Source organism: Anabrus simplex, chromosome 10 (assembly GCF_040414725.1).
Source record: "Anabrus simplex isolate iqAnaSimp1 chromosome 10, ASM4041472v1, whole genome shotgun sequence".
Taxonomy (NCBI): Eukaryota; Metazoa; Arthropoda; class Insecta; order Orthoptera; family Tettigoniidae; genus Anabrus; species Anabrus simplex.
The window spans coordinates 7504024-7528172 of NC_090274.1; the positions used below are offsets into that span (position 1 = coordinate 7504024).

The window sequence follows — 24149 nt, forward strand, 5'->3', positions numbered from 1 at the left end:
CTTCCGGTCCTCCACTTCGATTTTAGGGTTCATGTTTTCTAACAATTTATTAAATACTGATAGTGAGGCTCTTTCTCTACATTCCATTATTAAACTCTGTCTCTCTATATCGGCAACTCTCCTTATAACCCTTCTCCATACCCATTCTTTCTTTTCTCTCCACCTCTCATATCCTATATCTCCTAACCCCAGTTTTCGTAATTTATTTTTGCACTTATTTACCCAATACCTCTCGTTCTCCATATTTTTCTGGAACCTATATGTGTCTTGTACTAAATCCCCTCCCTTCCCTTCTTCCAATCTCATCCAGTACTTCATCACCCTCTTGGCTATAGTAGTGTCTATCGATTCTTTACATACTAATCTAGCCCCCACATTTGCAGTACAGTTTGGAACTCCCATAATAATCTTACTAAATTTCGCCACCACCTGGTTTAGTTCTTTTCTATTTTCCTCTAATCCCCATATTTCTACCCCATATAACATTTTTCCTTTGACCATTGATTGGAACACCAATCTCTGTATTTTGTACTTTATATCCGGAAATTTATTTTCTAATATCCCCACTACTGCCAGTGCTCCCCTTCCTTTATATCTGGCTCTTCTAATCTGATTTTCCCACGTGCCGTTACTACTAATTATAACTCCTAAATACTCCATTTTTTTTCTGGTCTGATTTCTTGCTGCTCGACTGTCCAGAATTTCTTTTCTTTTTTGGCTTTCCTCTTCCTACATATCATTATCTGCGTCTTCCGTACATTTATCTTGAGTGCCCATCTTCTAGTATATTCCACTACCTCATTTAGTCCTTCCTGCAATCCCTTTGCTGTTAATGCCAAGATTAATAAATCGTCTGCAAATAGCAGCCCCGGTATCTCCCTCTTCCCAATCCAAGGGCATTGTCATCTCTCGCCTCCATGTCTATCCAATATATTATTTATAAACAGTAGAAATAATATGGGTGATAGCTTACAACCCTGCCTCACAACCCTTTTCGATTCCATACACTTACTCAACCCACCCCCTTTTAGTTTAATCATCACCAATACTTTCTCATATATTCCTTCTATTGCCATCCTCATTTTTACCGATAACCCAACCTCTCTTAATCTAGTAAATAACGCCTCTCTATTCACTGCATCGAAGGCTTTCTCTAAATCTACTGCTGCTACATATAATCTCTTCCCTGCTATTTTCACATACTTCGTAATTAAAGTATCCAAAATCCAAATATTATCCACAGTATTTTTCTCTTTACGAAATCCATTTTGATAGTCCGAAATCCTTCCATATTTCTCTGCCCAATTTATAATCCTATTAGCTAAAATACCTGTATATACCTTCGACAGCGAGTCCAGGAGTGTTATTCCTCTATAGTTGTTTGGATCACTTCGACTTCCTTTGTTCTTATATATAGGACAAAGTACTCCTTTTCTCCACTCGCTAGGGAATTTATTCGTTTCCCATATCTTGTTAAAAAATTTCACCATCACTTTCAACATTACTTCATTTGCTCCTACTTCGTTCCATATCCTGTTAGTAATACCATTTGCCCCACCCGTTGTTTTGGTTTTTACTTTACTTAACACCCTAACTATTTCCTGACTTGTTATCTCCTCATCTAGTAACTGTACTCCTGTTTGTACTTCCTTTACAATATACGTCTTTTCCATACCCCCGTGGCCTTCTCCCCTCCCACCCAAAAGCTCTGCAAAATATCCTATCCACTCATTTTCTGTTATCATTGTTCCTCCCCCTGTCGATCTAGTTCTCTTAATCTTATTTATAGTTTCCCAAACCCTATCAAATCTTTTCTCTTTGCAATACCTGTTTACTCTCTCAGCTTCCGCTGCTTTCCAGCACTTTTTTTTCTCATTTAGTAACTTCTTGTAATCTCTTCTTACTTTACAATAATCCTCTCTTTTCCCTTGTTCTCCTCCTTTCTTGAAGTCCGCTAGAGCTGTCATTACTACCATTCGTTTCCTCTTACACTCTTCATCAAACCACCCCGCGCCTATGTTTCTGTCTTTCTCTTCCCTTATTCTCACTTTCTTACCCACCTTCCATACTGGGCGTTCTATTAGTTTTAAAACTTCATCCACATCCCCTCCTTCCAACATCCTTTCACTTTCAACCCTTATTCTCTCTTCACTCTCTTTTAACTCTGTTCTCAATCTCTCGATCGTGGTATCATTCCAAATGTACTTCCATCCCTCCTTATACCTATCTCTTTTTCCTACCCTTCTCTTCACTCCATCATACTCCCCCCTTAATTTTATCTTGATGGGCATATGTTCTGTTATCACACATTCTGTCACCTCAAAACTTATTATCTTCTTTAGAGCTATTTCCGTGCTAACTCCTATATCTACTACACTCCCGCCCTTCGATGAGATGAATGTCAGCTCACCATTACTATCTCCCTTCATCCATCCATTTAAAATATATAATTTTTCTATAGCACATAACTCTAATAATCTTACCCCATAGCTATTTATATCTTTGTCTTTACTATTTCTTCTGTACTCACTCACTTCCTTATCCTCTCTCCCATAATCGGGTACCCTATTACTCACTCTTGCATTCCAATCCCCTAACAATATCATTCCATCTTCCACATATAATCCTTTCATTTTGTTTATTTCTTCAATCAGTTCTTCAAAAAATGTTTTATTAGCATAAGTTGAGTCTTTAGGGTGGTTGTATAATAGAGCCAGGCAAATTGCCTCCTTCGCATCATTTCCCATTTTAATTCTCAGCCATACCACCCCTTCTACCTCATTCTGTATTCTCTCTACTCTCTCTACTAACTCATTTTTTATTAAAACTGTTATCCCGCCCGGATTTCTTCCCATTCTCCCCCTTTTTTCTTTTATCACGTTGACTACTCTATACCCATCCCATTCAATTTCTATCCCTTTTCCTAACCACGTCTCTACTAGGGCAATAATCTCATACTCCTTTACTGTTTTCTCCAATTCTTTATTCCCTATTTTCCCCATCAACCCCTCAATATTCCACAACCCTATCGCCATCTCTAGTTATTTATTCCCTCCTACTCTTTGCCCCTGTGCTTCTTCATTTCCACCTCTACTCCTTGTCACTCTTCCCTGTGAGTCCTCTCCAGATCTCTCCTCGTTCTCTTTTCTCCCGTCATCCTTCCCTTTCTCCATACCTACGCCTTTTTTCTTTCCCCAGAGATCTTTGAAACTTAATTATCTTTCCTTATTTAGCGCCTGTCTTTTTTCCATTTTATTTTCAGTGATCCTTTTACTCGGAGAGGATGCATTCTTACCCTGCCTACTGTTACCTTCATTCACAATTTCCACTGTACTCCTCACCAGTTGTGGCACATTACTTGCTTCCTCCATCTCTGTGTAGTGATGACTCTTCAAGGACTCTCCATTTCCGCCCACCTGGTTGCTGGCACTGCTGTTCAGCACATCCCTACTTCCCGCACCTGATGTGATGTGGACTTCGCTCACTTCCGTAATATCACTCCTTTCTACGTCACTGATCTTCCTTACTACTTCCACTGTTGCCAAGGACACGTTCTGCTGCTGTTGGTGTTCTTCATCAAGCTTTTTCAGCCTTCCCGCCCCCCACACTCGATTCCACCTTCCGTTTCCAACCACCAGCTGCTGCCCTCTAATATATGCCTTAAGACCTTGTTTTCTTGCCTCTCTTAAATGTCTATTCAGAATTCTGTTCTTCTCTATGGCTTCCCTGTCCATCTCCCGTTTTATCCACACTTTCTCTCCTTTCAGATTACTCGAATTTCTTATTACAAAGTCCGCCATCAGTGTCGATAGCAAGTTCACTCTAATTGGTCTCTTACCTTTCGCTCTCCCCACACGCTGTACATCGTCAATATCAACTTCACTGAAGTTGATCTTCATCCTGTTCTGGATAACTTCTACCACTTTGTACACTAGTTCGACTTTAGACTCTCTTTCTTCTTCTTGGACACCGTATATGAAGATATTTTTTCTAACGTTGTCTTGTAGACTCTTCTCGACTGCTCTCTTAGTTTCTCTCAGGTCCCACTCCAGGCTTCTTACCTTCTGCTTCAATAGGTCTAATTCATCTTTATTACACCCTTCCTCCCCCACAAACTTCTTTACATCTTCTTTGATACTCAATTTTAGGTCCATAAATTCCCTGGATAACTCTCGGAACATTTCTTTTATTTGCTCCGTCTGACAAGCCTCTCTAATCATCTCTCTAATCGCCTCGTACTCTTCCCATCCAATGGAACCTACTGGACCTGGGCCGGGATTAATCTCTACTCCTCCTATTATCAGCAACACCATCACCACCGCCGCCACCAGTAACCTTTTTTCACCCTTTAACTCCATTCTTGTTTCCATTCTGCTTCCCTTTATACAGTTCCATCTGCCGATCGCTATCCTATATTGTGTCAACGTGATACCCATTGCTCCGCGCTCCACTCAGCACATCCGCTCAGCTCACTGTCTCACAGACGACTGATTTCGGCTGATTATATATCTAAAACAACATTCAATTATAAATTTCAGTATAATCCCGTAGCGAAGCACGGGTATCTTGCTAGTTAATAAATAAATAAATTAGCACGACGCTCTAACCTACTGAGCTAACGGGCCTATTGGTAACTTGCGATATATATGTAATATTTCAGCGGTTGTCCACTAATGTTCAAACTTTTTTGTTCGTGGATAGGGACTAATCTGAAGACTATATCGACCAAACCGTAAAACATAGGCCCGTGGGGGGATCGAACCCACGACCTTCGCGTTATTAGCACGACGCTCTAACCTACTGAGCTAACGGGCCTGTTGGTAACCTGAGATATATATGTAATATTTCAGCGGTAGTCCACTAATGTTTATACTTTATAGTTCGTGGATAGGGACTAATCTGCACACTATATCGACCAAACCGTAAAACATTGGCCCGTGGAGGGATCGAACCCACGACCTTCGCGTTATTAGCACGACGCTCTAACCTACTGAGCTAACAGGCCTGTTGGTAACCTGCGATATATATGTAATATTTCAGGGGTAGTCCACTAATGTTTATACTTTATAGTTCGTGGATAGGGACTAATCTGCACACTATATCGACCAAACCGTAAAACATTGGCCCGGGGGGGGGATCGAACCCACGACCTTCGCGTTATTAGCACGACGCTCTAACCTACTGAACCAACGGGCCTGTTGGTAACCCGAGATATATATGTAATATTTCAGCGGTAGTCCACAAATTTGTATACTTTATAGTTCTTGGATAGGGACTAATCTGCACACTATATCGACCAAACCGTAAAACATTGGCCCGTGGGGGAATCGAACCCACGACCTTCGCGTTATTAGCACGACGCTCTAACCTACTGAGCTAACGGGCCTTTTGGTAGCCTGCGATATATACGTAATATTTCAGGGGTAGTCCACTAATGTTTATACTTTATAGTTCGTGGATAGGGACTAATCTGCACACTATATCGACCAAACCGTAAAATATTGGCCCGTGGGGGGATCGAACCCACGACCTTCGCGTTATTAGCACGACGCTCTAACCTACTGAGCTAACGGGCCTGTTGGTAACCTGCGATATATATGTAAAATTTCAAAGGTAGTCCACTAATGTTTATAGTTCGTGGATAGGGACTAATCTGCACACTATATCGACCAAACCGTAAAACATTGGCCCGTGGGGGAATCGAACCCACGACCTTCGCGTTATTAGCACGACGCTCTAACCTACTGAGCTAACGGGCCTTTTGGTAGCCTGCGATATATACGTAATATTTCAGGGGTAGTCCACTAATGTTTATACTTTATAGTTCGTGGATAGGGACTAATCTGCACACTATATCGACCAAACCGTAAAACATTGGCCCGGGGGGGGGGATCGAACCCACGACCTTCGCGTTATTAGCACGACGCTCTAACCTACTGAACCAACGGGCCTGTTGGTAACCCGAGATATATATGTAATATTTCAGCGGTAGTCCACAAATTTGTATACTTTATAGTTCTTGGATAGGGACTAATCTGCACACTGTATCGACCAAACCGTAAAACATTGGCCCGTGGGGGAATCGAACCCACGACCTTCGCGTTATTAGCACGACGCTCTAACCTACTGAGCTAACGGGCCTGTTGGTAATCTGAGATATATATGTAATATTTCAGCGGTAGTCCACTAATGTTTATAATTTATAGTTCGTGGATAGGGACTAATCTGCACACTCTATCGACCAAACCGTAAAACATTGGCCCGTGGGGGGATCGAACCCACGACCTTCGCGTTATTAGCACGACGCTCTAACCTACTGAGCTAACGAGCCTGTTGGTAACCTGCGATATATATGTAATATTTCAGCGGTAGTCCACTAATGTTTATAGTTCGTGGATAGGGACTAATCTGCACACTATATCGACCAAACCGTAAAACATTGGCCCGGGGGGGGATCGAACCCACGACCTTCGCGTTATTAGCACGACGCTCTAACCTACTGATCTAACGGGCCTTTTGGTAACCTGCGATATATATGTAATATTTCGGCGGTAGTCCACTAATGTTTAAAATTTATAGTTCGTGAATAGGGACTAATCTGCACACTATATCGACCAAACCGTAAAACATTGGCCCGTGGGGGGATCGAAGCCACGACCTTCGCGTTATTAGCACGACGCTCTAACCTACTGAGCTAACGGGCCTGTTGGTAACCTGCGATATATATGTAATATTTCAGCGGTAGTCCACTAATGTTTATACTTTATAGTTCGTGGATAGGGACTAATCTGAACACTATATCGACCAAACCGTAAAACATCGGCCCGTGGGGGGATCGAACCCACGAACTTCGCGTTATTAGCACGACGCTCTAACATACTGAGCTAACGGGCCTGTTGGTAACCTGTGATATATATGTAATATTTCAGCGGTAGTCCACTAATTTTTATAGTTCGTGGATAGGGACTAATCTGAACACTATATCGACCAAACCGTAAAACGTCGGCCCGTGGGGGTTCGAACCCACGACCTTCGCGTTATTATCACGACGCTCTAACCTACTGAGCTAACGGGCCTGTTGGCAACTTTTACCGTGTTTTTGCGGTAGTTATGCGTGAAAGAAGGTGCGGGTATGAACGGGTCTCAAGCTACGAAATTATAGTGCATGTAAAATTTAACAAGGTTATATTTTCTTTTCAAAATAAAGAAATAACAAACATGGCAGGTACAGAGTAGCAAGTCAAAAGGGTAGTTACAATATTTACAGAATTTGGGCTTCGAGCCCTGACTTCACAATGCTTGGGCAATCAGCCCAACCTTACTTCAAAATAAGTCTTAACAGAGGGGCAGAAAACCCCATTCATGCTCAGGAGCACTTGCTCCAAATTACACCGAAAAGCCTCCACGAGGCATACAACACTCAATTTTCGAAGAGAGCCACTCGCTCTCAACCCTAAGCCTCTCAAAGGCCACACCAAACTCCACCTTCAAGTTTTCCTCAATGGACATAGACGAGGGGAAAAATACCCAACCTACTGAGGTCTATTAAATGAAAAGGGGTAATTACATGACCTCCAAAATAACAATTTGAGAGGAGGCGGTCTGCGCTCCTATTACACTTTGATTTTAAAATCTAATTTGGCTCTAGGCCGCTGATGCAAGGGCTAATCCCATACTACGGAGGTGACTTTAGAAAAGAAACAAATTTACATAATGTCAAGGAAGAATAGGTTGAGAAAATAAGTTCACCTCAAAACAATATGAGTGGGAGCTCGAGAGGGTTACGCAATCTCTATCCCAATACGTAGTTTAAAAGATAGAATAGATACGAGTTTCTTTACATTTTTAAGGAACGTTACATAATGGAAAAACTTCGGACCCGCCCCGAGAGTTAAACTGCTGAGCAAGCAAGAAAAGAAGTAATTAATCGGCCATTACCTGGTTGTTGACTGTCGCCGAAGAAACAGGCGCTTCCCGCCCCCTGCTATGTACTTGACACACTGAAAGATGGAACAGAAGTGGCCCGGAGACCCAAAAATCAGCAGTTTATATCCTCTCGCGGAAGGTTCGAGGCGTTAGGGGAATGAAAACACCCTCCCACAAAGTCTTTATTGGGTAGGATACAGCAACATATTCAAGTTGGGGGAAGATACCTCGGATTGGTCAGAAATTAATAAAAGAAATTCGGGATTGGGTAAATACAAAACAAGGGGAAAGAGAGGGGTATACAGCCAACTTAAACAATAACAGAAAGAAATTTAACAAGAAACAAACTTTTGAAATAAAAATTTCTCCAAAAAAACAGTCCTTTCACTCCGCACTAGGGTGCACTATTGTTGATCTTCAGTAGTGTCCTCTAGAAGAGAAAGTTCACACTTCTTACTACAAGCAAAACAAAAATACGTCGAAAATGACACAGTTCAAAAACTCCAAAATTTCCAGGTAGTGACATCTTCTGAGAAACTTGAAAATTAATACCGTCAATAAAGTTCAGACTTCCTCCAGCAGAGGAGTTTCAACTGGCGCAACTTTTAAATTAGCGGCGTGGAGGTGTACCGCCCGGTACAGTAACCTGAGATATATATGTAATATTTCAGCGGTAGTCCACTAATGTTTAAAATTTATAGTTCGTGGATAGGGACTAATCTGCACACTGTATCGACCAAACCGTAAAACATTGGCCCGTGGGGGGATCGAACCCACGACCTTCGCGTTATTAGCACGACGCTCTAACCTACTGAGCTAACGGGCCTGTTGGTAACCTGCGATATATATGTAATATTTCAGCGGTAGTCCACTAATGTTTATACTTCATAGTTCGTGGATAGGGACTAATCAGCACACTATATCGACCAAACTGTAAAACATTGGCCCGTGGGAGGATCGAACCCACGACCTTCGCGTTATTAGCACGACGCTCTAACCTACTGAGCTAACGGGCCTGTTGGTAACCTGCGATATATATGTAATATTTCAGCGGTAGTCCACTAATGTTTATACTTTATAGTTCGTGGATAGGGACTAATCTGCACACTGTATCGACCAAACCGTAAAACATTGGCCCGTGGGGGGATCGAACCCACGACCTTCGCGTTATTAGCACGACGCTCTAACCTACTGAGCTAACGGGCCTGTTGGTAACCTGCGATATATATGTAATATTTCAGCGGTAGTCCACTAATGTTTATACTTTATAGTTCGTGGATAGGGACTAATCTGCACACTGTATCGACCAAACCGTAAAACATTGGCCCGTGGGGGAATCGAACCCACGACCTTCGCGTTATTAGCACGACGCTCTAACCTACTGAGCTAACGGGCCTGTTGGTAACCTGAGATTTATATGTAATATTTCAAAGGTAGTCCAGTAATGTGTATACTTTATAGTTCGTGGATAGGGACTAATCTGCACACTATATCGACCAAACCGTAAAACATTGGCCCGTGGAGGGATCGAACCCACGACCTTCGCGTTATTAGCACGACGCTCTAACCTACTGAGCTAACGGGCCTGTTGGTAACCTGAGATATATATGTAATATTTCAGCGGTAGTCCACTAATGTTTATAGTTCGTGGATAGGGACTAATCTGCACACTATATCGACCAAACCGTAGAACAATGGCCCGTGGGGGGATCGAACCCACGACCTTCGCGTTATTAGCACGACGCTCTAACCTACTGAGCTAACGGGCCTGTTGGTAACCTGAGATATATATGTAATATTTCAGCGGTAGTCCACTAATGTTTATAGTTCGTGGATAGGGACTAATCTGCACACTATATCGACCAAACCGTAAAACAATGGCCCGTGGGGGGATCGAACCCACGACCTTCGCGTTATTAGCACGACGCTCTAACCTACTGAGCTAACGGGCCTGTTGGTAACCTGCGATATGTATGTAATATTTCAGCGGTAGTCCACTAATGTTATTCTTTATAGTTCGTGGATAGGGACTAATCTGCAAACTATATCGACCAAACCGTAAAACATTGGCCCGTGGGGGGATCGAACCCACGACCTTCGCGTTATTAGCACGACGCTCTAACCTACTGAGCTAACGGGCCTGTTGGTAACCTGCGATATATATGTAATATTTCAGCGGTAGTCCACTAATTTGTATACTTTATAGTTCGTGGATAGGGACTAATCTGCGCACTTTATCGACCAAACCGTAAAACGTTGGACCGTGGGAGGATCGAACCCACGACCTTCGCGTTATTAGCACGACGCTCTAACCTACTGAGCTAACGGGCCTGTTGGTAACCTGCGATATATATGTAATATTTCAGCGGTAGTCCACTAATGTTTATACTTTATAGTTCGTGGATAGGGACTAATCTGCACATTGTATCGACCAAACCGTAAAACATTGGCCCGTGGGGGGATCGAACCCACGACCTTCGCGTTATTAGCACGACGCTGTAACCTACTGAGCAAAAGGGCCTGTTGGTAACCTGCGATATATATGTAATATTTCAGCGGTAGTCCACTAATGTTTATACTTTATAGTTCGTGGATAGGGACTAATCTGCACACTATATCGACCAATCCGTAAGACATCGGCCCGTGGGGGGATCGAACCCACGACCTTCGCGTTATTAGCACGACCCTCTAACCTACTGAGCTAACGCGCCTGTTGGTAAACTGAGATATATATGTAATATTTCAGCGGTAGTCCACTAATTTGTATACTTTATAGTTCGTGGATAGGGACTAATCTGCGCACTTTATCGACCAAACCGTAAAACGTTGGACCGTGGGAGGATCGAACCCACGACCTTCGCGTTATTAGCACGACGCTCTAACCTACTGAGCTAACGGGCCTGTTGGTAACCTGCGATATATATGTAATATTTCAAAAGTAGTCCAGTAATGTTTATACTTGATAGTTCGTGGACAGGAACTGATCTGCACACTATATCGACCAAACCGTAAAACATTGGCCCGTGGGGGGATCGAACCCACGACCTTCGCGTTATTAGCACGACGCTCTAACCTACTGAGCTAACGGGCCTTTTGGTAACCTGCGATATATATGCAATATTTCAGCGGTAGTCCACTAATGTTTATACTTTTTAGTTCGTGGATAGGGACTAATCTGCACACTATATCGACCAAACCGTAAAACATTGGCCCGTGGGGGAATCGAATCCACGACCTTCGCGGTATTAGCACGACGCTCTAACCTACTGAGCTAACGGGCCTGTTGGTAACGTGCGATATATATGTAATATTTCAGCGGTAGTCCACTAAGGTTTATACTTTATAGTTCGTGGATAGGGACTAATCTACACACTATATCGACCAAACCGTAAAACATTGGCCCGTGGGGGGATCGAACCCACGACCTTCGCGTTATTTGCACGACGCTCTAACCTACTGAGCTAACGGGCCTGTTGGTAACCTGCGATATATATGTAATATTTCAGGGGGAGTCCACTAATGTTTATACTTTATAGTTCGTGGATAGTGACTAATCTACACACTATATCGACCAAACCGTAAAACATTGGCCCGTGGGGGGATCGAACCCACGACCTTCGCGTTATTAGCACGACGCTCTAACCTACTGAGCTAACGGGCCTGTTGGTAGCCTGCGATATATACGTAATATTTCAGCGGTAGTCCACTAATGTTTATACTTTATAGTTCGTGGATAGGGACTAATCTGCACACTATATCGACCAAACCGTAAAACATTGGCCCGTGGGGGAATCGAACCCACGACCTTCGCGTTATTTGCACGACGCTCTAACCTACTGAGCTAACGGGCCTGTTGGTAACCTGCGATATATATGCAATATTTCAGCGGTAGTCCACTAATGTTTATACTTTATAGTTCGTGGACAGGAACTGATCTGCACACTATATCGACTAAACCGTAAAACATTGGCCCGTGGGGGGATCGAACCCACGACCTTCGCGTTATTAGCACGACGCTCTAACCTGCTGAGCTAACGGGCCTGTTGGTAACCTGCGATATATATGTAAAATTTCAGCGGTAGTCTACTAATGTTTATACTTTATAGTTCGTGGATAGGGACTAATCTGCACACTATATCGACCAAAGCGTAAAATATTGGCCCGTGGGGGCATCGAACCCACGACCTTCGCGTTATTAGCACGACGCTCTAACCTACTGAGCTAACGGGCCTGTTGGTAACCTGAGATATATATGTAATATTTCAGCGGTAGTCCACTAATGTTTATACTTTATAGTTCGTGGATAGGGACTAATCTGCACACTATATCGACCAAAACGTAAGACATTGGCCCGTGGGGGATCGAACCCACGACCTTTGCGTTATTAGCACGACGCTCTAATACTGAGCTAACGGGCCTGTTGGTAACCTGCGATATATATGTAATATTTCAGCGGTAGTCCACTAATGTTTATACTTTATAGTTCGTGGATAGGGACTAATCTGCACACTATATCGACCAAACCGAAAAATATTGGCCCGTGGGGGGATCGAACCCACGACCTTCGCGTTATTTGTACGACGCTCTAACCTACTGAGCTAACGGGCCTGTTGGTAACCTGCGATATATATGTAATATTTCAGCGGTAGTCCACTAATGTTTATACTTTATAGTTCGTGGATAGGGACTAATCTGCACACTGTATCGACCAAACCGTAAAACATTGGCCCGTGGGGGGATCGAACCCACGACCTTCGCGTTATTAGCACGACGCTCTAACCTACTGAGCTAACGGGCCTGTTGGTAACCTGAGATATATATGTAATATTTCAGCGGTAGTCCACTAATGTTTATACTTTATAGTTCGTGGATAGGCACTAATCTGCACACTGTATCGACCAAACCGTAAAACATTGGCCCGTGGGGGGATCGAACCCACGACCTTCGCGTTATTAGCACGACGCTCTAACCTACTGAGCTAACGGGCCTGTTGGTAACCTGATATATATATTTAATATTTCAGCGGTAGTCCAGTAATGTTTATACTTTATAGTTCGTGGATAGGGACTAATCTGCACACTATATCGACCAAACCGTAAAACATTGGCCCGTGGAGGGATCGAACCCACGACCTTCGCGTTATTAGCACGACGCTCTAACCTACTGAGCTAACGGGCCTGTTGGTAACCTGAGATATATATGCAATATTTCAGCGGTAGTCCACTAATGTTTATACCTTATAGTTCGTGGATAGGGACTAATCTGCACACTATATCGACCAAACCGTAAGACATTGGCCCGTGGGGGGATCGAACCCACGACCTTCGCGTCATTAGCACGACGCTATAACCTACTGAGCTAACGGGCCTGTTGGTAACCTGAGATATATATGTAATATTTCAGCGGTAGTCCACTAATGTTTATACTTTATAGTTCGTGGATAGGGACTAATCTGCACACTATATCGACCAAACCGTAAAACATTGGCCCGTGGGGGGATCGAACCCACGACCTTCGCGTCATTAGCACGACGCTCTAACCTACTGAGCTAACGGGCCTGTTGGCAACCTGCGATATATATGTAATATTTCAGCGGTAATCCACTAATGTTTATAGTTCGTGGATAGGGACTAATCTGCACACTATATCGACCAATCCGTAAGACATCGGCCCGTGGGGGGATCGAACCCACGACCTTCGCGTTATTAGCACGACCCTCTAACCTACTGAGCTAACGGGCCTGTTGGTAAACTGAGATATATATGAAATATTTCAGCGGTAGTCCACTAATGTTTATAGTTCGTGGATAGGGACTAATCTGCACACTATATCGACCAAATCGTAAAACATTGGCCCGTGGGGGAATCGAACCCACGACCTTCGCGTTATTTGCACGACGCTCTAAGCTACTGAGCTAACGGGCCTGTTGGTAACCTGCGATATATATGTAATATTTCAGCGGTAGTCCATTAATGTTTATACTTTATAGTTCGTGGATAGGTACTAATCTGCACACTGTATCGACCAAACCGTAAGACATAGGCCCGTGGGAGGATCGAACCCACGACCTTCGCGTTATTAGCACGACGCTCTAACCTACTGAGCTAACGGGCCTGTTGGTAACCTGAGATATATATGTAATATTTCAGCGGTAGTCCACTAATGTTTATACTTTATAGTTCGTGGATAGAGACTAATCAGCACACTATATCGACCAAACTGTAAAACATTGGCCCGTGGGGGGATCGAACCCACGACCTTCGCGTTATTAGCACGACGCTCTAACCTACTGAGCTAACGGGCCTGTTGGTAACCTGAGATATATATGTAATATTTCAGCGGTAGTCCACTAATGTTTATACGTTATAGTTCGTGGATAGGGACTAATCTGCACACTATATCGACCAATCCGTAAGACATCGGCCCGTGGGGGGATCGAACCCACGACCTTCGCGTTATTAGCACGACCCTCTAACCTACTGAGCTAACGGGCCTGTTGGTAAACTGAGATATATATGTAATATTTCAGCGGTAGTCCACTAATTTGTATACTTTATAGTTCGTGGACAGGGACTAATCTGCACACTATATCGACCAAACCGTAAAACATTGGCCCGTGGGAGGATCGAACCCACGACCTTCGCGTTATTAGCACGACGCTCTAACCTACTGAGCTAACGGTCCTATTGGTAAATTGCGATATATATGTAATATTTCAGCGGTTGTCCACTAATGTTCAAACTTTTTTGTTCGTGGATAGGGACTAATCTGCAGACTATATCGACCAAACCGTAAAACATTGGCCCGTGGGGGGATCGAACCCACGACCTTCGCGTTATTAGCACGACGCTCTAACCTACTGAGCTAACGGGCCTGTTGGTAACCTGAGATATATATGTAATATTTCAGCGGTAGTCCACTAATGTTTATACTTTATAGTTCGTGGATAGGGACTAATCTGCGCACTTTATCGACCAAACCGTAAAACGTTGGCCCTGGGGGGATCGAAACCACGACCTTCGCGTTATTAGGACAACGCTCTAACCTACTGAGCTAACGGGCCTGTTGGTAATTTGAGATATATATGCAATATTTCAGCGGTAGTCCACTAATGTTTATACTTTACAGTTCGTGGATATCGACTAATCTGCACACTATATCGACCAAACCGTAAAACATTGGCGCGTGGGGGGATCGAACCCACGACCTTCGCGTTATTAGCACGACGCTCTAACCTACTGAGCTAACGGGCCTTTTGGTAACCTGCGATATATATGTAATATTTCGGCGGTAGTCCACTAATGTTTATAGTTCGTGGATAGGGACTAATCTGCACACTATATCGACCAAACCGTAAAACATTGGCCCGTGGGGGAATCGAATCCACGACCTTCGCGTTATTAGCACGACGCTCTAACCTACTGAGCTAACGGGCCTGTTGGTAACCTGAGATATATATGTAATATTTCAGCGGTAGTCCACTAATTTTTATACTTTTTAGTTCGTGGGTAGGGACTAATCTGCACACTATATCGACCAAACCGTAAAACATTGGCCCGTGGGGGAATCGAACCCACGACCTTCGCGTTATTTGCACGACGCTCTAACCTACTGAGCTAACGGGCCTGTTGGTAACCTGCGATATATATGCAATATTTCAGCGGTAGTCCACTAATGTTTATACTTTATAGTTCGTGGATAGGGACTAATCTGCACACTATATCGACCAAACCGTAAAACATTGGCCCGTGGGGGGATCGAACCCACGACCTTCGCGTTATTATCACGACGCTCTAACCTACTGAGCTAACGGGCCTGTTGGTAACCTGCGATATATATGTAATATTTCAGCGGTAGTCCACTAATGTGTATACTTTATAGTTCGTGGATAGGGACTAATCTGCACACTGTATCGACCAAACCGTAAAATATTGGCCCGTGGGGGGATCGAACCCACGACCTTCGCGTTATTAGCACGACGCTCTAACCTACTGAGCTAACGGGCCTGTTGGTGATCTGCGATATATATGTAATATTTCAGCGGTAGTCCACTAATGTGTATACTTTATAGTTCGTGGATAGGGACTAATCTGCACACTCTATCGACCAAACCGAAAAATATTGGCCCGTGGGGGAATCGAACCCACGACCTTCGCGTTATTAGCACGACGCTGTAACCTACTGAGCTAACGGGCCTGTTCGTAATTTGAGATATATATGCAATATTTAAGCGGTAGTCCACTAATGTTTATACTTTATAGTTCGTGGATAGAGACTAATCTGCACACTATATCGACCAAACCGTAAAAAATTGGCCCGTGGAGGGATCGAACCCACGACCTTCGCGTTATTAGCACGACGCTCTAACCTACTGAGCTAACGGGCCTGTTGGTAGCCTGCGATATATATGTAACTTTCAGCGGTAGTCCACTAATGTTTATACTTTATAGTTCGTGGATAGGGACTAATCTGCACACTATGTCGACCAAACCGTAAAACATTGGCCCGTGGGGGGATCGAACCCACGACCTTCGCGTTATTAGCACGACGCTCTAACCTACTGAGCTAACGGGCCTGTTGGTAACCTGCGATATATATGTAATATTTCGGCGGTAGTCCACTAATGTTTATACTTTATAGTTCGTGGATAGGGACTAATCTGCACACTATGTCGACCAAACCGTAAAACATTGGCCCGTGGGGGGATCGAACCCACGACCTTCGCGTCATTAGCACGACGCTCTAACCTACTGAGCTAACGGGCCTGTTGGTAGCCTGCGATATATATGTAATTTTTCAGCGGTAGTCCACTAATGTTTATACATTATAGTTCGTGCATAGGGACTAATCTGCACACTATGTCGACCAAACCGTAAAACATTGGCCCGTGGGGGGATCGAACCCACGACCATCGCGTTATTAGCACGACGCTCTAACCTACTGAGCTAACGGGCCTGTTGGTAACCTGCGATATATATGTAATATTTCAGCGATAGTCCACTAATGTGTATACATCATAGTTCGTGGATAGGGACTAATCTGCACACTATATCGACCAAAGCGTAAAATATTGGCCCGTGGGGGCATCGAACCCACGACCATCGCGTTATTAGCACGACGCTCTAACCTACTGAGCTAACGGGCCTGTTGGTAACCTGCGATAAATATGTAATATTTCAGCGGTAGTCCACTAATGTTTATACTTTACAGTTCGTGGATAGGGACTAATCTGTACACTATATCGAGCAAAACGTAAGACATTGGCCCGTGCTGGGATCGAACCCACGACCTTCGCGTTATTAGCACGACGCTCTAACCTACTGAGCTAACGGGCCTGTTGGTAACCTGAGATATATATGTAATATTTCAGCGGTAGTCCACTAATGTTTATACTTTATAGTTCGTGGATAGGGACTAATCTGCACACTATATCGACCAATCCGTAAAACATTGGCCCGTGGGGGGATCGAACCCACGACCTTCGCGTTATTAGCACGACGCTCTAACCTACTGAGCTAACGGGCCTGTTGGTAACCTGCGATATATATGTAATATTTCAGCGGTAGTGCACTAATGTTTATACTTTATAGTTCGTGGATAGGGACTAATCTGCACACTATATCGACCAAACGTTAAGACAATGGCCCGTGGGGGGATCGAACCCACGACCTTCGCGTCATTAGCACGACGCTCTAACCTACTGAGCTAACGGGCCTGTTGGTAACCTGCGATATATATGTAATATTTCAGCGGTAGTGCACTAATGTTTATACTTTATAGTTCGTGGATAGGGACTAATCTGCACACTATATCGACCAAACGTTAAGACAATGGCCCGTGGGGGGATCGAACCCACGACCTTCGCGTTATTAGCACGACGCTCTAACCAACTGAGCTAACGGGCCTGTTGGTAATCTGAGATATATTTGCAAAATTTCAGCGGTAGTCCACGAATGTTTATACTTTATAGTTCGTGGATAGGGACTAATCTGCACTCTATATCGACCAAACCGTAAAACACTGGCCCGTGGGGGGATCGAACCCACGACCTTCGCGTTATTAGCACGACGCTCTAACCTACTGAGCTAACGGGCCTGTTGGTAACTTGTGATATATATGTAATATTTCAGCGGTAGTCCACTAATGTTTATACTTTATAGTTCGTGGATAGGGAATAATCTGCACACTATATCGACCAAACCGTAAAACATTGGCCCGTGGGGGGATCGAACCCACGACCTTTGCGTTATTAGCACGACGCTCTAACCTACTGAGCTAACGGGCCTGTTCGTAATTTGAGATATATATGTAATATTTCAAAGGTAGTCCAGTAATGTTTATAACTCGTGGATAGGGACTAATCTGTACAATATATCGACCAAACCGTAAAACAAAGGCCCGTGGGGGGATCGAACCCACGACCTTCGCGTTATTAGCACGACGCTCTAACCTACTGAGCTAACGGGCCTGTTGGTAACCTGCGATATATATGTAAAATTTCAGCGGTAGTCCACTAATGTTTATACTTTACAGTTCGTGGATAGAGACTAATCTGCACACTATATCGACCAAACCGTAAAACATTGGCCCGTGGGGGGATCGAACCCACGACCTTCGCGTTATTAGCACGACGATCTAACCTACTGAGCTAACGGGCCTGTTGGCAACCTGCGATATATATGTAATATTTCGGCGGTAGTCCACTAATGTTTATACTTTATAGATCGTGGATAGGGACTAATCTGCACACTATATCGACCAAAACGTAAGACATTGGCCCGTGCTGGGATCGAACCCACGACCTTCGCGTCATTAGCACGACGCTCTAACCTACTGAGCTAACGGGCCTGTTGGTAACCCGCGATATATATGTAATATTTCAACGGTAGTCCGGTAATGTTTATAGTTCGTGGATAGGGACTAATCTGCACACTATATCGACCAAACCGTAAAACATTGGCCCGTGGGGGAATCGAATCCACGACCTTCGCGTTATTAGCACGACGCTCTAACCTACTGAGCTAACGGGCCTGTTGGTAACGTGCGATATATATGTAATATTTCAGCGGTAGTCCACTAATGTTTATACTTTATAGTTCGTGGATAGTGACTAATCTACACACTATATCGACCAAACCGTAAAACATTGGCCCGTGGGGGGATCGAACCCACGACCTTCGCGTTATTAGCACGACGCTCTAACCTACTGAGCTAACGGGCCTGTTGGTAGCCTGCGATATATACGTAATATTTCAGGGGTAGTCCACTAATGTTTATACTTTATAGTTCGTGGATAGGGACTAATCTGCACACTATATCGACCAAACCGTAAAACATTGGCCCGTGGAGGGATCGAACCCACGACCTTCGCGTTATTAGCACGACGCTCTAACCTACTGAGCTAACGGGCCTGTTGGTAGCCTGCGATATATACGTAATATTTCAGGGGTAGTCCACTAATGTTTATACTTTATAGTTCGTGGATAGGGACTAATCTGCACACTATGTCGACCAAACCGTAAAACATTGGCCCGTGGGGGGATCGAACCCACGACCTTCGCGTCATTAGCACGACGCTCTAACCTACTGAGCTAACGGGCCTGTTGGTAGCCTGCGATATATATGTAATTTTTCAGCGGTAGTCCACTAATGTTTATACTTTATAGTTCGTGCATAGGGACTAATCTGCACACTATGTCGACCAAACCGTAAAACATTGGCCCGTGGGGGGATCGAACCCACGACCATCGCGTTATTAGCACGACGCTCTAACCTACTGAGCTAACGGGCCTGTTGGTAACCTGAGATATATATGTAATATTTCAGCGGTAGTCCACTAATGTGTATACATCATAGTTCGTGGATAGGGACTAATATGCACACTATATCGACCAAAGCGTAAAATATTGGCCCGTAGGAATCGAACCCACGACCATCGCGTTATTAGCACGACGCTCTAACCTACTGAGCTAACGGGCCTGTTGGTAACCTGCGATAAATATGTAATATTTCAGCGGTAGTCCACTAATGTTTATACTTTACAGTTCGTGGATAGGGACTAATCTGTACACTATATCGACCAAAACGTAAGACATTGGCCCGTGCTGGGATCGAACCCACGACCTTCGCGTTATTAGCACGACGCTCTAACCTACTGAGCTAACGGGCCTGTTGGTAACCTGAGATATATATGTAATATTTCAGCGGTAGTCCACTAATGTTTATACTTTATAGTTCGTGGATAGGGACTAATCTGCACACTATATCGACCAATCCGTAAAACATTGGCCCGTGGGGGGATCGAAACCACGACCTTCGCGTTATTAGGACAACGCTCTAACCTACTGGGCTAACGGGCCTGTTGGTAACCTGCGATATATATGTAATATTTCAGCGGTAGTCCACTAATGTTTATACTTTATAGTTCGTCGATAGGGACTAATCTGCACACTATATCGACCAAACGTTAAGACAATGGCCCGTGGGGGGATCGAACCCACGACCTTCGCGTCATTAGCACGACGCTCTAACCTACTGAGCTAACGGGCCTGTTGGTAACCTGCGATATATATGTAATATTTCAGCGGTAGTCCACTAATGTTTATACTTTATAGTTCGTGGATAGGGACTAATCTGCACACTATATCGACCAAACGTTAAGACAATGGCCCGTGGGGGGATCGAACCCACGACCTTCGCGTTATTAGCACAACGCTCTAACCAAATGAGCTAACGGGCCTGTTGGTAATCTGAGATATATTTGCAAAATTTCAGTGGTAGTCCACGAATGTTTATACTTTATAGTTCGTGGATAGGGACTAATCTGCACTCTATATCGACCAAACCGTAAAACACTGGCCCGTGGGGGGATCGAACCCACGACCTTCGCGTTATTAGCACGACGCTCTAACCTACTGAGCTAACGGGCCTGTTGGTAACTTGAGATATATATGTAATATTTCAGCGGTAGTCCACTAATGTTTATACTTTATAGTTCGTGGATAGGGAATAATCTGCACACTATATCGACCAAACCGTAAAACATTGGCCCGTGGGGGGATCGAACCCACGACCTTTGCGTTATTAGCACGACGCTCTAACCTACTGAGCTAACGGGCCTGTTCGTAATTTGAGATATATATGCAATATTTCAGCGGTAGTCCACTATTGTTTATACTTTACAGTTCGTGGAATGGGGACTAATCTGCACACTATATCGACCAAACCGTAAAATATTGGCCAGTGGGGGGATCGAACCCACGACCTTCGCGTTATTAGCACGACGCTCTAACCTACTGAGCTAACGGGCCTGTTGGTAACCTGCTATATATATGTAATATTTCAAAGGTAGTCCAGTAATGTTTATAACTCGTGGATAGGGACTAATCTGTACACTATATCGACCAAACCGTAAAACAAAGGCCCGTGGGGGGATCGAACCCACGACCTTCGCGTTATTAGCACGACGCTCTAACCTACTGAGCTAACGGGCCTGTTGGTAACCTGCGATATATATGTAAAATTTCAGCGGTAGTCCACTAATGTTTATACTTTACAGTTCGTGGATAGAGACTAATCTGCACACTATATCGACCAAACCGTAAAACATTGGCCCGTGGGGGGATCGAACCCACGACCTTCGCGTTATTAGCACGACGCTCTAACCTACTGAGCTAACGGTCCTGTTGGCAACCTGCGATATATATGTAATATTTCGGCGGTAGTCCACTAATGTTTATACTTTATAGATCGTGGATAGGGACTAATCTGCACACTATATCGACCAAAACGTAAGACATTGGCCCGTGCTGGGATCGAACCCACGACCTTCGCGTCATTAGCACGACGCTCTAACCTACTGAGCTAACGGGCCTGTTGGTAACCCGCGATATATATGTAATATTTCAACGGTAGTCCGGTAATGTTTATACTTTACAGTTCGTGGATAGAGACTAATCTGCACACTATATCGACCAAACCGTAAAACATTGGCCCGTGGGGGGATCGAACCCACGACCTTCGCGTCATTAGCACGACGCTCTAACCTACTGAGCTAACGGGCCTTTTGGTAACCTGCGATATATATGTAATATATCGGCGGTAGTCCACTAATGTTTAAAACTTATAGTTCGTGGATAGGGACTAATCTGCACACTATATCGACCAAACCGTAAGACATTGGCCCGTGGGGGGATCGAACCCACGACCTTCGCGTCATTAGCACGACGCTCTAACCTACTGAGCTAACGGGCCTGTTGGTAACCTGCGATATATATGTAATATTTCAGCGGTAGTCCACTAATGTTAAGACTTCATAGTTCGTGGATAGGGACTAATCTGCACACTATATCGACCAAACCGTAAGACATTGGCCCGTGGGGGGATCGAACCCACGACCTTCGCGTTATTAGGACAAAGCTCTAACCAACTGAGCTAACTGGCCTGTTGGTAATCTGAGATATATATGCAAAATTTCAGCGGTAGTCCACAAATGTTTATACTTTATAGTTCGTGGATAGGGACTAATCTGCACACTATATCGACCAAACCGTAAAACATTGGCCCGTGGGGGGATCGAACCCACGACCTTCGCGTTATTAGCACGACGCTCTAACCTACTGAGCTAACGGGCCTGTTGGTAACCTGCGATATATATGTAATATTTCAGCGGTAGTCCACTAATGTTTATACTTCACAGTTCGTGGATAGGGACTAATCTGCACACTATATCGACCAAACCGTAAAACATTCGCCCGTGGAGGGATCGAACCCACGACCTTTGCGTTATTAGCACGACGCTCTAACCTACTGAGCTAACGGGCCTGTTGGTAATTTGAGATATATATGCAATATTTCAGCGGTAGTCCACTAATGTTTATACTTTTTTGTTCGTGGATAGGGACTAATCTGCAGACTATATCGACCAAACCGTAAAACATTGGCCCTTGGGGGGATCGAACCCACGACCTTCGCGTTATTAGCGCGATGCTCTAACCTACTGAGCTAACGGGCCTGTTGGTAACCTGCGATATATATGTAATATTTCAGCGGTAGTCCACTAATGTTTATACTTTGTAGATCGTGGACAGGGACTAATCTGCACACTGTATCGACCAAACCGTAAAAGATTGTCCCGTGGGGGGATCGAACCCACGACCTTCGCGTTATTAGCACGACGCTCTAACCTACTGAGCTAACGGGCCTGTTGGTAACCTGCGATTTATATGTAATATTTCAGCGGTAGTCCACTAATGTGTATACTTTATAGTTCGTGGATAGGGACTAATCTGCACACTGTATCGACCAAACCGTAAAAGATTGTCCCGTGGGGGGATCGAACCCACGACCTTCGCGTTATTAGCACGACGCTCTAACCTACTGAGCTAACGGGCCTCTTGGTAACCTGAGATATATATGCAAAATTTCAGCGGTAGTCCACTAATGTTTATACTTTATAGTTCGTGGATAGGGACTAATCTGCACACTATATCGACCAAACCGAAAACATTGGCCCGTGGGGGGATCGAACCCACGACCTTCGCGTTATTAGCACGACGCTCTAACCTACTGAGCTAACGGGCCTGTTGGTAACCTGCGATATATATGTAATATTTCAGCGGTAGTCCACTAATGTGTATACTTTATAGTTCGTGGATAGGGACTAATCTGCACACTATATCGACCAAACCGTAAAACATTGGCCCGTGGAGGGATCGAACACACGACCTTCGCGTTATTAGCACGAAGCTCTAACCTACTGAGCTAACGGGCCTGTTGGTAACCTGCGATATATATGTAATATTTCAGCGGTAGTCCACAAATGTTTATACTTTATAGTTCGTGGATAGGGACTAATCTGCACACTATATCGACCAAACCGAAAACATTGGCCCGTCGGGGGATCGAACCCACGACCTTCGCGTTATTAGCACGACGCTCTAACCTACAGAGCTAACGGGCCTGTTGGTAACCTGAGATATATATGTAATATTTCAACGGTAGTCCACTAATGTTTATAGTTCGTGGATAGGGACTAATCTGCACACTATATCGACCAAACCGTAAAACATTGGCCCGTGGGGGGATCGAACCCACGACCTTCGCGTTATTAGCACGACGCTCTAACCTACTGAGCTAACGGGCCTGTTGGTAACCTGAGATATATATGTAATAATTCAGCGGTAGTCCACAAAAGTTTATACTTTATAGTTCGTGGATAGGGA

General features: G+C 44.2%; 1 long non-coding RNA gene and 79 other non-coding genes across 80 annotated transcripts in view; 1 reads left to right on the forward strand and 79 right to left on the reverse strand.

Moving 5' to 3' along the window:
- The window catches only part of LOC136882429 (uncharacterized), a 380234-nt gene that overhangs the window by 3402 nt on the left and 352683 nt on the right, over nucleotides 1–24149 (forward strand). The gene's annotated exons all lie outside the window — the stretch shown is intronic.
- TRNAI-AAU (transfer RNA isoleucine (anticodon AAU)) lies at nucleotides 4742–4815 on the reverse strand. Its single transcript has one exon. It is a non-coding gene; the product is annotated as a tRNA-Ile (tRNA).
- Nucleotides 4932–5005, reverse strand: TRNAI-AAU (transfer RNA isoleucine (anticodon AAU)). The gene has a single exon. It is a non-coding gene; the product is annotated as a tRNA-Ile (tRNA).
- On the reverse strand, nucleotides 5313–5386 carry TRNAI-AAU (transfer RNA isoleucine (anticodon AAU)). Its single transcript has one exon. It is a non-coding gene; the product is annotated as a tRNA-Ile (tRNA).
- TRNAI-AAU (transfer RNA isoleucine (anticodon AAU)) lies at nucleotides 5503–5576 on the reverse strand. Its single transcript has one exon. It is a non-coding gene; the product is annotated as a tRNA-Ile (tRNA).
- TRNAI-AAU (transfer RNA isoleucine (anticodon AAU)) lies at nucleotides 5686–5759 on the reverse strand. Its single transcript has one exon. It is a non-coding gene; the product is annotated as a tRNA-Ile (tRNA).
- Nucleotides 6068–6141, reverse strand: TRNAI-AAU (transfer RNA isoleucine (anticodon AAU)). The gene has a single exon. It is a non-coding gene; the product is annotated as a tRNA-Ile (tRNA).
- Nucleotides 6258–6331, reverse strand: TRNAI-AAU (transfer RNA phenylalanine (anticodon AAA)). Its single transcript has one exon. It is a non-coding gene; the product is annotated as a tRNA-Ile (tRNA).
- Nucleotides 6631–6704, reverse strand: TRNAI-AAU (transfer RNA isoleucine (anticodon AAU)). Its single transcript has one exon. It is a non-coding gene; the product is annotated as a tRNA-Ile (tRNA).
- On the reverse strand, nucleotides 6821–6894 carry TRNAI-AAU (transfer RNA isoleucine (anticodon AAU)). Its single transcript has one exon. It is a non-coding gene; the product is annotated as a tRNA-Ile (tRNA).
- Nucleotides 8679–8752, reverse strand: TRNAI-AAU (transfer RNA isoleucine (anticodon AAU)). Its single transcript has one exon. It is a non-coding gene; the product is annotated as a tRNA-Ile (tRNA).
- On the reverse strand, nucleotides 8869–8942 carry TRNAI-AAU (transfer RNA isoleucine (anticodon AAU)). The gene has a single exon. It is a non-coding gene; the product is annotated as a tRNA-Ile (tRNA).
- On the reverse strand, nucleotides 9059–9132 carry TRNAI-AAU (transfer RNA isoleucine (anticodon AAU)). The gene has a single exon. It is a non-coding gene; the product is annotated as a tRNA-Ile (tRNA).
- TRNAI-AAU (transfer RNA isoleucine (anticodon AAU)) lies at nucleotides 9249–9322 on the reverse strand. The gene has a single exon. It is a non-coding gene; the product is annotated as a tRNA-Ile (tRNA).
- Nucleotides 9439–9512, reverse strand: TRNAI-AAU (transfer RNA isoleucine (anticodon AAU)). Its single transcript has one exon. It is a non-coding gene; the product is annotated as a tRNA-Ile (tRNA).
- Nucleotides 9622–9695, reverse strand: TRNAI-AAU (transfer RNA isoleucine (anticodon AAU)). Its single transcript has one exon. It is a non-coding gene; the product is annotated as a tRNA-Ile (tRNA).
- On the reverse strand, nucleotides 9805–9878 carry TRNAI-AAU (transfer RNA isoleucine (anticodon AAU)). Its single transcript has one exon. It is a non-coding gene; the product is annotated as a tRNA-Ile (tRNA).
- On the reverse strand, nucleotides 9994–10067 carry TRNAI-AAU (transfer RNA isoleucine (anticodon AAU)). The gene has a single exon. It is a non-coding gene; the product is annotated as a tRNA-Ile (tRNA).
- On the reverse strand, nucleotides 10944–11017 carry TRNAI-AAU (transfer RNA isoleucine (anticodon AAU)). The gene has a single exon. It is a non-coding gene; the product is annotated as a tRNA-Ile (tRNA).
- On the reverse strand, nucleotides 11134–11207 carry TRNAI-AAU (transfer RNA isoleucine (anticodon AAU)). Its single transcript has one exon. It is a non-coding gene; the product is annotated as a tRNA-Ile (tRNA).
- Nucleotides 11324–11397, reverse strand: TRNAI-AAU (transfer RNA isoleucine (anticodon AAU)). Its single transcript has one exon. It is a non-coding gene; the product is annotated as a tRNA-Ile (tRNA).
- Nucleotides 11514–11587, reverse strand: TRNAI-AAU (transfer RNA isoleucine (anticodon AAU)). Its single transcript has one exon. It is a non-coding gene; the product is annotated as a tRNA-Ile (tRNA).
- TRNAI-AAU (transfer RNA isoleucine (anticodon AAU)) lies at nucleotides 11704–11777 on the reverse strand. The gene has a single exon. It is a non-coding gene; the product is annotated as a tRNA-Ile (tRNA).
- Nucleotides 11894–11967, reverse strand: TRNAI-AAU (transfer RNA isoleucine (anticodon AAU)). Its single transcript has one exon. It is a non-coding gene; the product is annotated as a tRNA-Ile (tRNA).
- TRNAI-AAU (transfer RNA isoleucine (anticodon AAU)) lies at nucleotides 12084–12157 on the reverse strand. The gene has a single exon. It is a non-coding gene; the product is annotated as a tRNA-Ile (tRNA).
- Nucleotides 12461–12534, reverse strand: TRNAI-AAU (transfer RNA isoleucine (anticodon AAU)). The gene has a single exon. It is a non-coding gene; the product is annotated as a tRNA-Ile (tRNA).
- Nucleotides 12651–12724, reverse strand: TRNAI-AAU (transfer RNA isoleucine (anticodon AAU)). The gene has a single exon. It is a non-coding gene; the product is annotated as a tRNA-Ile (tRNA).
- On the reverse strand, nucleotides 12841–12914 carry TRNAI-AAU (transfer RNA isoleucine (anticodon AAU)). Its single transcript has one exon. It is a non-coding gene; the product is annotated as a tRNA-Ile (tRNA).
- TRNAI-AAU (transfer RNA isoleucine (anticodon AAU)) lies at nucleotides 13031–13104 on the reverse strand. Its single transcript has one exon. It is a non-coding gene; the product is annotated as a tRNA-Ile (tRNA).
- On the reverse strand, nucleotides 13221–13294 carry TRNAI-AAU (transfer RNA isoleucine (anticodon AAU)). The gene has a single exon. It is a non-coding gene; the product is annotated as a tRNA-Ile (tRNA).
- Nucleotides 13411–13484, reverse strand: TRNAI-AAU (transfer RNA isoleucine (anticodon AAU)). The gene has a single exon. It is a non-coding gene; the product is annotated as a tRNA-Ile (tRNA).
- Nucleotides 13594–13667, reverse strand: TRNAI-AAU (transfer RNA isoleucine (anticodon AAU)). The gene has a single exon. It is a non-coding gene; the product is annotated as a tRNA-Ile (tRNA).
- Nucleotides 13967–14040, reverse strand: TRNAI-AAU (transfer RNA isoleucine (anticodon AAU)). Its single transcript has one exon. It is a non-coding gene; the product is annotated as a tRNA-Ile (tRNA).
- TRNAI-AAU (transfer RNA isoleucine (anticodon AAU)) lies at nucleotides 14157–14230 on the reverse strand. The gene has a single exon. It is a non-coding gene; the product is annotated as a tRNA-Ile (tRNA).
- On the reverse strand, nucleotides 14347–14420 carry TRNAI-AAU (transfer RNA isoleucine (anticodon AAU)). The gene has a single exon. It is a non-coding gene; the product is annotated as a tRNA-Ile (tRNA).
- Nucleotides 14537–14610, reverse strand: TRNAI-AAU (transfer RNA isoleucine (anticodon AAU)). Its single transcript has one exon. It is a non-coding gene; the product is annotated as a tRNA-Ile (tRNA).
- TRNAI-AAU (transfer RNA isoleucine (anticodon AAU)) lies at nucleotides 14727–14800 on the reverse strand. Its single transcript has one exon. It is a non-coding gene; the product is annotated as a tRNA-Ile (tRNA).
- On the reverse strand, nucleotides 15106–15179 carry TRNAI-AAU (transfer RNA isoleucine (anticodon AAU)). Its single transcript has one exon. It is a non-coding gene; the product is annotated as a tRNA-Ile (tRNA).
- On the reverse strand, nucleotides 15289–15362 carry TRNAI-AAU (transfer RNA isoleucine (anticodon AAU)). The gene has a single exon. It is a non-coding gene; the product is annotated as a tRNA-Ile (tRNA).
- On the reverse strand, nucleotides 15479–15552 carry TRNAI-AAU (transfer RNA isoleucine (anticodon AAU)). The gene has a single exon. It is a non-coding gene; the product is annotated as a tRNA-Ile (tRNA).
- TRNAI-AAU (transfer RNA isoleucine (anticodon AAU)) lies at nucleotides 15669–15742 on the reverse strand. The gene has a single exon. It is a non-coding gene; the product is annotated as a tRNA-Ile (tRNA).
- Nucleotides 15859–15932, reverse strand: TRNAI-AAU (transfer RNA isoleucine (anticodon AAU)). The gene has a single exon. It is a non-coding gene; the product is annotated as a tRNA-Ile (tRNA).
- On the reverse strand, nucleotides 16049–16122 carry TRNAI-AAU (transfer RNA isoleucine (anticodon AAU)). Its single transcript has one exon. It is a non-coding gene; the product is annotated as a tRNA-Ile (tRNA).
- Nucleotides 16239–16312, reverse strand: TRNAI-AAU (transfer RNA isoleucine (anticodon AAU)). Its single transcript has one exon. It is a non-coding gene; the product is annotated as a tRNA-Ile (tRNA).
- On the reverse strand, nucleotides 16428–16501 carry TRNAI-AAU (transfer RNA isoleucine (anticodon AAU)). The gene has a single exon. It is a non-coding gene; the product is annotated as a tRNA-Ile (tRNA).
- Nucleotides 16618–16691, reverse strand: TRNAI-AAU (transfer RNA isoleucine (anticodon AAU)). The gene has a single exon. It is a non-coding gene; the product is annotated as a tRNA-Ile (tRNA).
- Nucleotides 16808–16881, reverse strand: TRNAI-AAU (transfer RNA isoleucine (anticodon AAU)). Its single transcript has one exon. It is a non-coding gene; the product is annotated as a tRNA-Ile (tRNA).
- Nucleotides 16998–17071, reverse strand: TRNAI-AAU (transfer RNA isoleucine (anticodon AAU)). The gene has a single exon. It is a non-coding gene; the product is annotated as a tRNA-Ile (tRNA).
- TRNAI-AAU (transfer RNA isoleucine (anticodon AAU)) lies at nucleotides 17188–17261 on the reverse strand. The gene has a single exon. It is a non-coding gene; the product is annotated as a tRNA-Ile (tRNA).
- Nucleotides 17378–17451, reverse strand: TRNAI-AAU (transfer RNA isoleucine (anticodon AAU)). The gene has a single exon. It is a non-coding gene; the product is annotated as a tRNA-Ile (tRNA).
- TRNAI-AAU (transfer RNA isoleucine (anticodon AAU)) lies at nucleotides 17568–17641 on the reverse strand. The gene has a single exon. It is a non-coding gene; the product is annotated as a tRNA-Ile (tRNA).
- Nucleotides 17758–17831, reverse strand: TRNAI-AAU (transfer RNA isoleucine (anticodon AAU)). Its single transcript has one exon. It is a non-coding gene; the product is annotated as a tRNA-Ile (tRNA).
- TRNAI-AAU (transfer RNA isoleucine (anticodon AAU)) lies at nucleotides 17948–18021 on the reverse strand. Its single transcript has one exon. It is a non-coding gene; the product is annotated as a tRNA-Ile (tRNA).
- On the reverse strand, nucleotides 18138–18211 carry TRNAI-AAU (transfer RNA isoleucine (anticodon AAU)). The gene has a single exon. It is a non-coding gene; the product is annotated as a tRNA-Ile (tRNA).
- TRNAI-AAU (transfer RNA isoleucine (anticodon AAU)) lies at nucleotides 18321–18394 on the reverse strand. The gene has a single exon. It is a non-coding gene; the product is annotated as a tRNA-Ile (tRNA).
- Nucleotides 18511–18584, reverse strand: TRNAI-AAU (transfer RNA isoleucine (anticodon AAU)). Its single transcript has one exon. It is a non-coding gene; the product is annotated as a tRNA-Ile (tRNA).
- TRNAI-AAU (transfer RNA isoleucine (anticodon AAU)) lies at nucleotides 18701–18774 on the reverse strand. Its single transcript has one exon. It is a non-coding gene; the product is annotated as a tRNA-Ile (tRNA).
- On the reverse strand, nucleotides 18884–18957 carry TRNAI-AAU (transfer RNA isoleucine (anticodon AAU)). The gene has a single exon. It is a non-coding gene; the product is annotated as a tRNA-Ile (tRNA).
- TRNAI-AAU (transfer RNA isoleucine (anticodon AAU)) lies at nucleotides 19074–19147 on the reverse strand. The gene has a single exon. It is a non-coding gene; the product is annotated as a tRNA-Ile (tRNA).
- Nucleotides 19264–19337, reverse strand: TRNAI-AAU (transfer RNA isoleucine (anticodon AAU)). The gene has a single exon. It is a non-coding gene; the product is annotated as a tRNA-Ile (tRNA).
- Nucleotides 19454–19527, reverse strand: TRNAI-AAU (transfer RNA isoleucine (anticodon AAU)). The gene has a single exon. It is a non-coding gene; the product is annotated as a tRNA-Ile (tRNA).
- On the reverse strand, nucleotides 19644–19717 carry TRNAI-AAU (transfer RNA isoleucine (anticodon AAU)). Its single transcript has one exon. It is a non-coding gene; the product is annotated as a tRNA-Ile (tRNA).
- On the reverse strand, nucleotides 20022–20095 carry TRNAI-AAU (transfer RNA asparagine (anticodon AUU)). Its single transcript has one exon. It is a non-coding gene; the product is annotated as a tRNA-Ile (tRNA).
- TRNAI-AAU (transfer RNA isoleucine (anticodon AAU)) lies at nucleotides 20402–20475 on the reverse strand. Its single transcript has one exon. It is a non-coding gene; the product is annotated as a tRNA-Ile (tRNA).
- TRNAI-AAU (transfer RNA isoleucine (anticodon AAU)) lies at nucleotides 20592–20665 on the reverse strand. The gene has a single exon. It is a non-coding gene; the product is annotated as a tRNA-Ile (tRNA).
- Nucleotides 20782–20855, reverse strand: TRNAI-AAU (transfer RNA isoleucine (anticodon AAU)). The gene has a single exon. It is a non-coding gene; the product is annotated as a tRNA-Ile (tRNA).
- Nucleotides 20972–21045, reverse strand: TRNAI-AAU (transfer RNA isoleucine (anticodon AAU)). The gene has a single exon. It is a non-coding gene; the product is annotated as a tRNA-Ile (tRNA).
- Nucleotides 21163–21236, reverse strand: TRNAI-AAU (transfer RNA isoleucine (anticodon AAU)). Its single transcript has one exon. It is a non-coding gene; the product is annotated as a tRNA-Ile (tRNA).
- Nucleotides 21346–21419, reverse strand: TRNAI-AAU (transfer RNA isoleucine (anticodon AAU)). The gene has a single exon. It is a non-coding gene; the product is annotated as a tRNA-Ile (tRNA).
- TRNAI-AAU (transfer RNA isoleucine (anticodon AAU)) lies at nucleotides 21536–21609 on the reverse strand. Its single transcript has one exon. It is a non-coding gene; the product is annotated as a tRNA-Ile (tRNA).
- Nucleotides 21726–21799, reverse strand: TRNAI-AAU (transfer RNA isoleucine (anticodon AAU)). The gene has a single exon. It is a non-coding gene; the product is annotated as a tRNA-Ile (tRNA).
- On the reverse strand, nucleotides 21916–21989 carry TRNAI-AAU (transfer RNA isoleucine (anticodon AAU)). Its single transcript has one exon. It is a non-coding gene; the product is annotated as a tRNA-Ile (tRNA).
- On the reverse strand, nucleotides 22106–22179 carry TRNAI-AAU (transfer RNA isoleucine (anticodon AAU)). The gene has a single exon. It is a non-coding gene; the product is annotated as a tRNA-Ile (tRNA).
- Nucleotides 22486–22559, reverse strand: TRNAI-AAU (transfer RNA isoleucine (anticodon AAU)). The gene has a single exon. It is a non-coding gene; the product is annotated as a tRNA-Ile (tRNA).
- On the reverse strand, nucleotides 22866–22939 carry TRNAI-AAU (transfer RNA isoleucine (anticodon AAU)). Its single transcript has one exon. It is a non-coding gene; the product is annotated as a tRNA-Ile (tRNA).
- Nucleotides 23056–23129, reverse strand: TRNAI-AAU (transfer RNA isoleucine (anticodon AAU)). Its single transcript has one exon. It is a non-coding gene; the product is annotated as a tRNA-Ile (tRNA).
- On the reverse strand, nucleotides 23246–23319 carry TRNAI-AAU (transfer RNA isoleucine (anticodon AAU)). Its single transcript has one exon. It is a non-coding gene; the product is annotated as a tRNA-Ile (tRNA).
- Nucleotides 23435–23508, reverse strand: TRNAI-AAU (transfer RNA isoleucine (anticodon AAU)). The gene has a single exon. It is a non-coding gene; the product is annotated as a tRNA-Ile (tRNA).
- TRNAI-AAU (transfer RNA isoleucine (anticodon AAU)) lies at nucleotides 23814–23887 on the reverse strand. Its single transcript has one exon. It is a non-coding gene; the product is annotated as a tRNA-Ile (tRNA).
- On the reverse strand, nucleotides 23997–24070 carry TRNAI-AAU (transfer RNA isoleucine (anticodon AAU)). The gene has a single exon. It is a non-coding gene; the product is annotated as a tRNA-Ile (tRNA).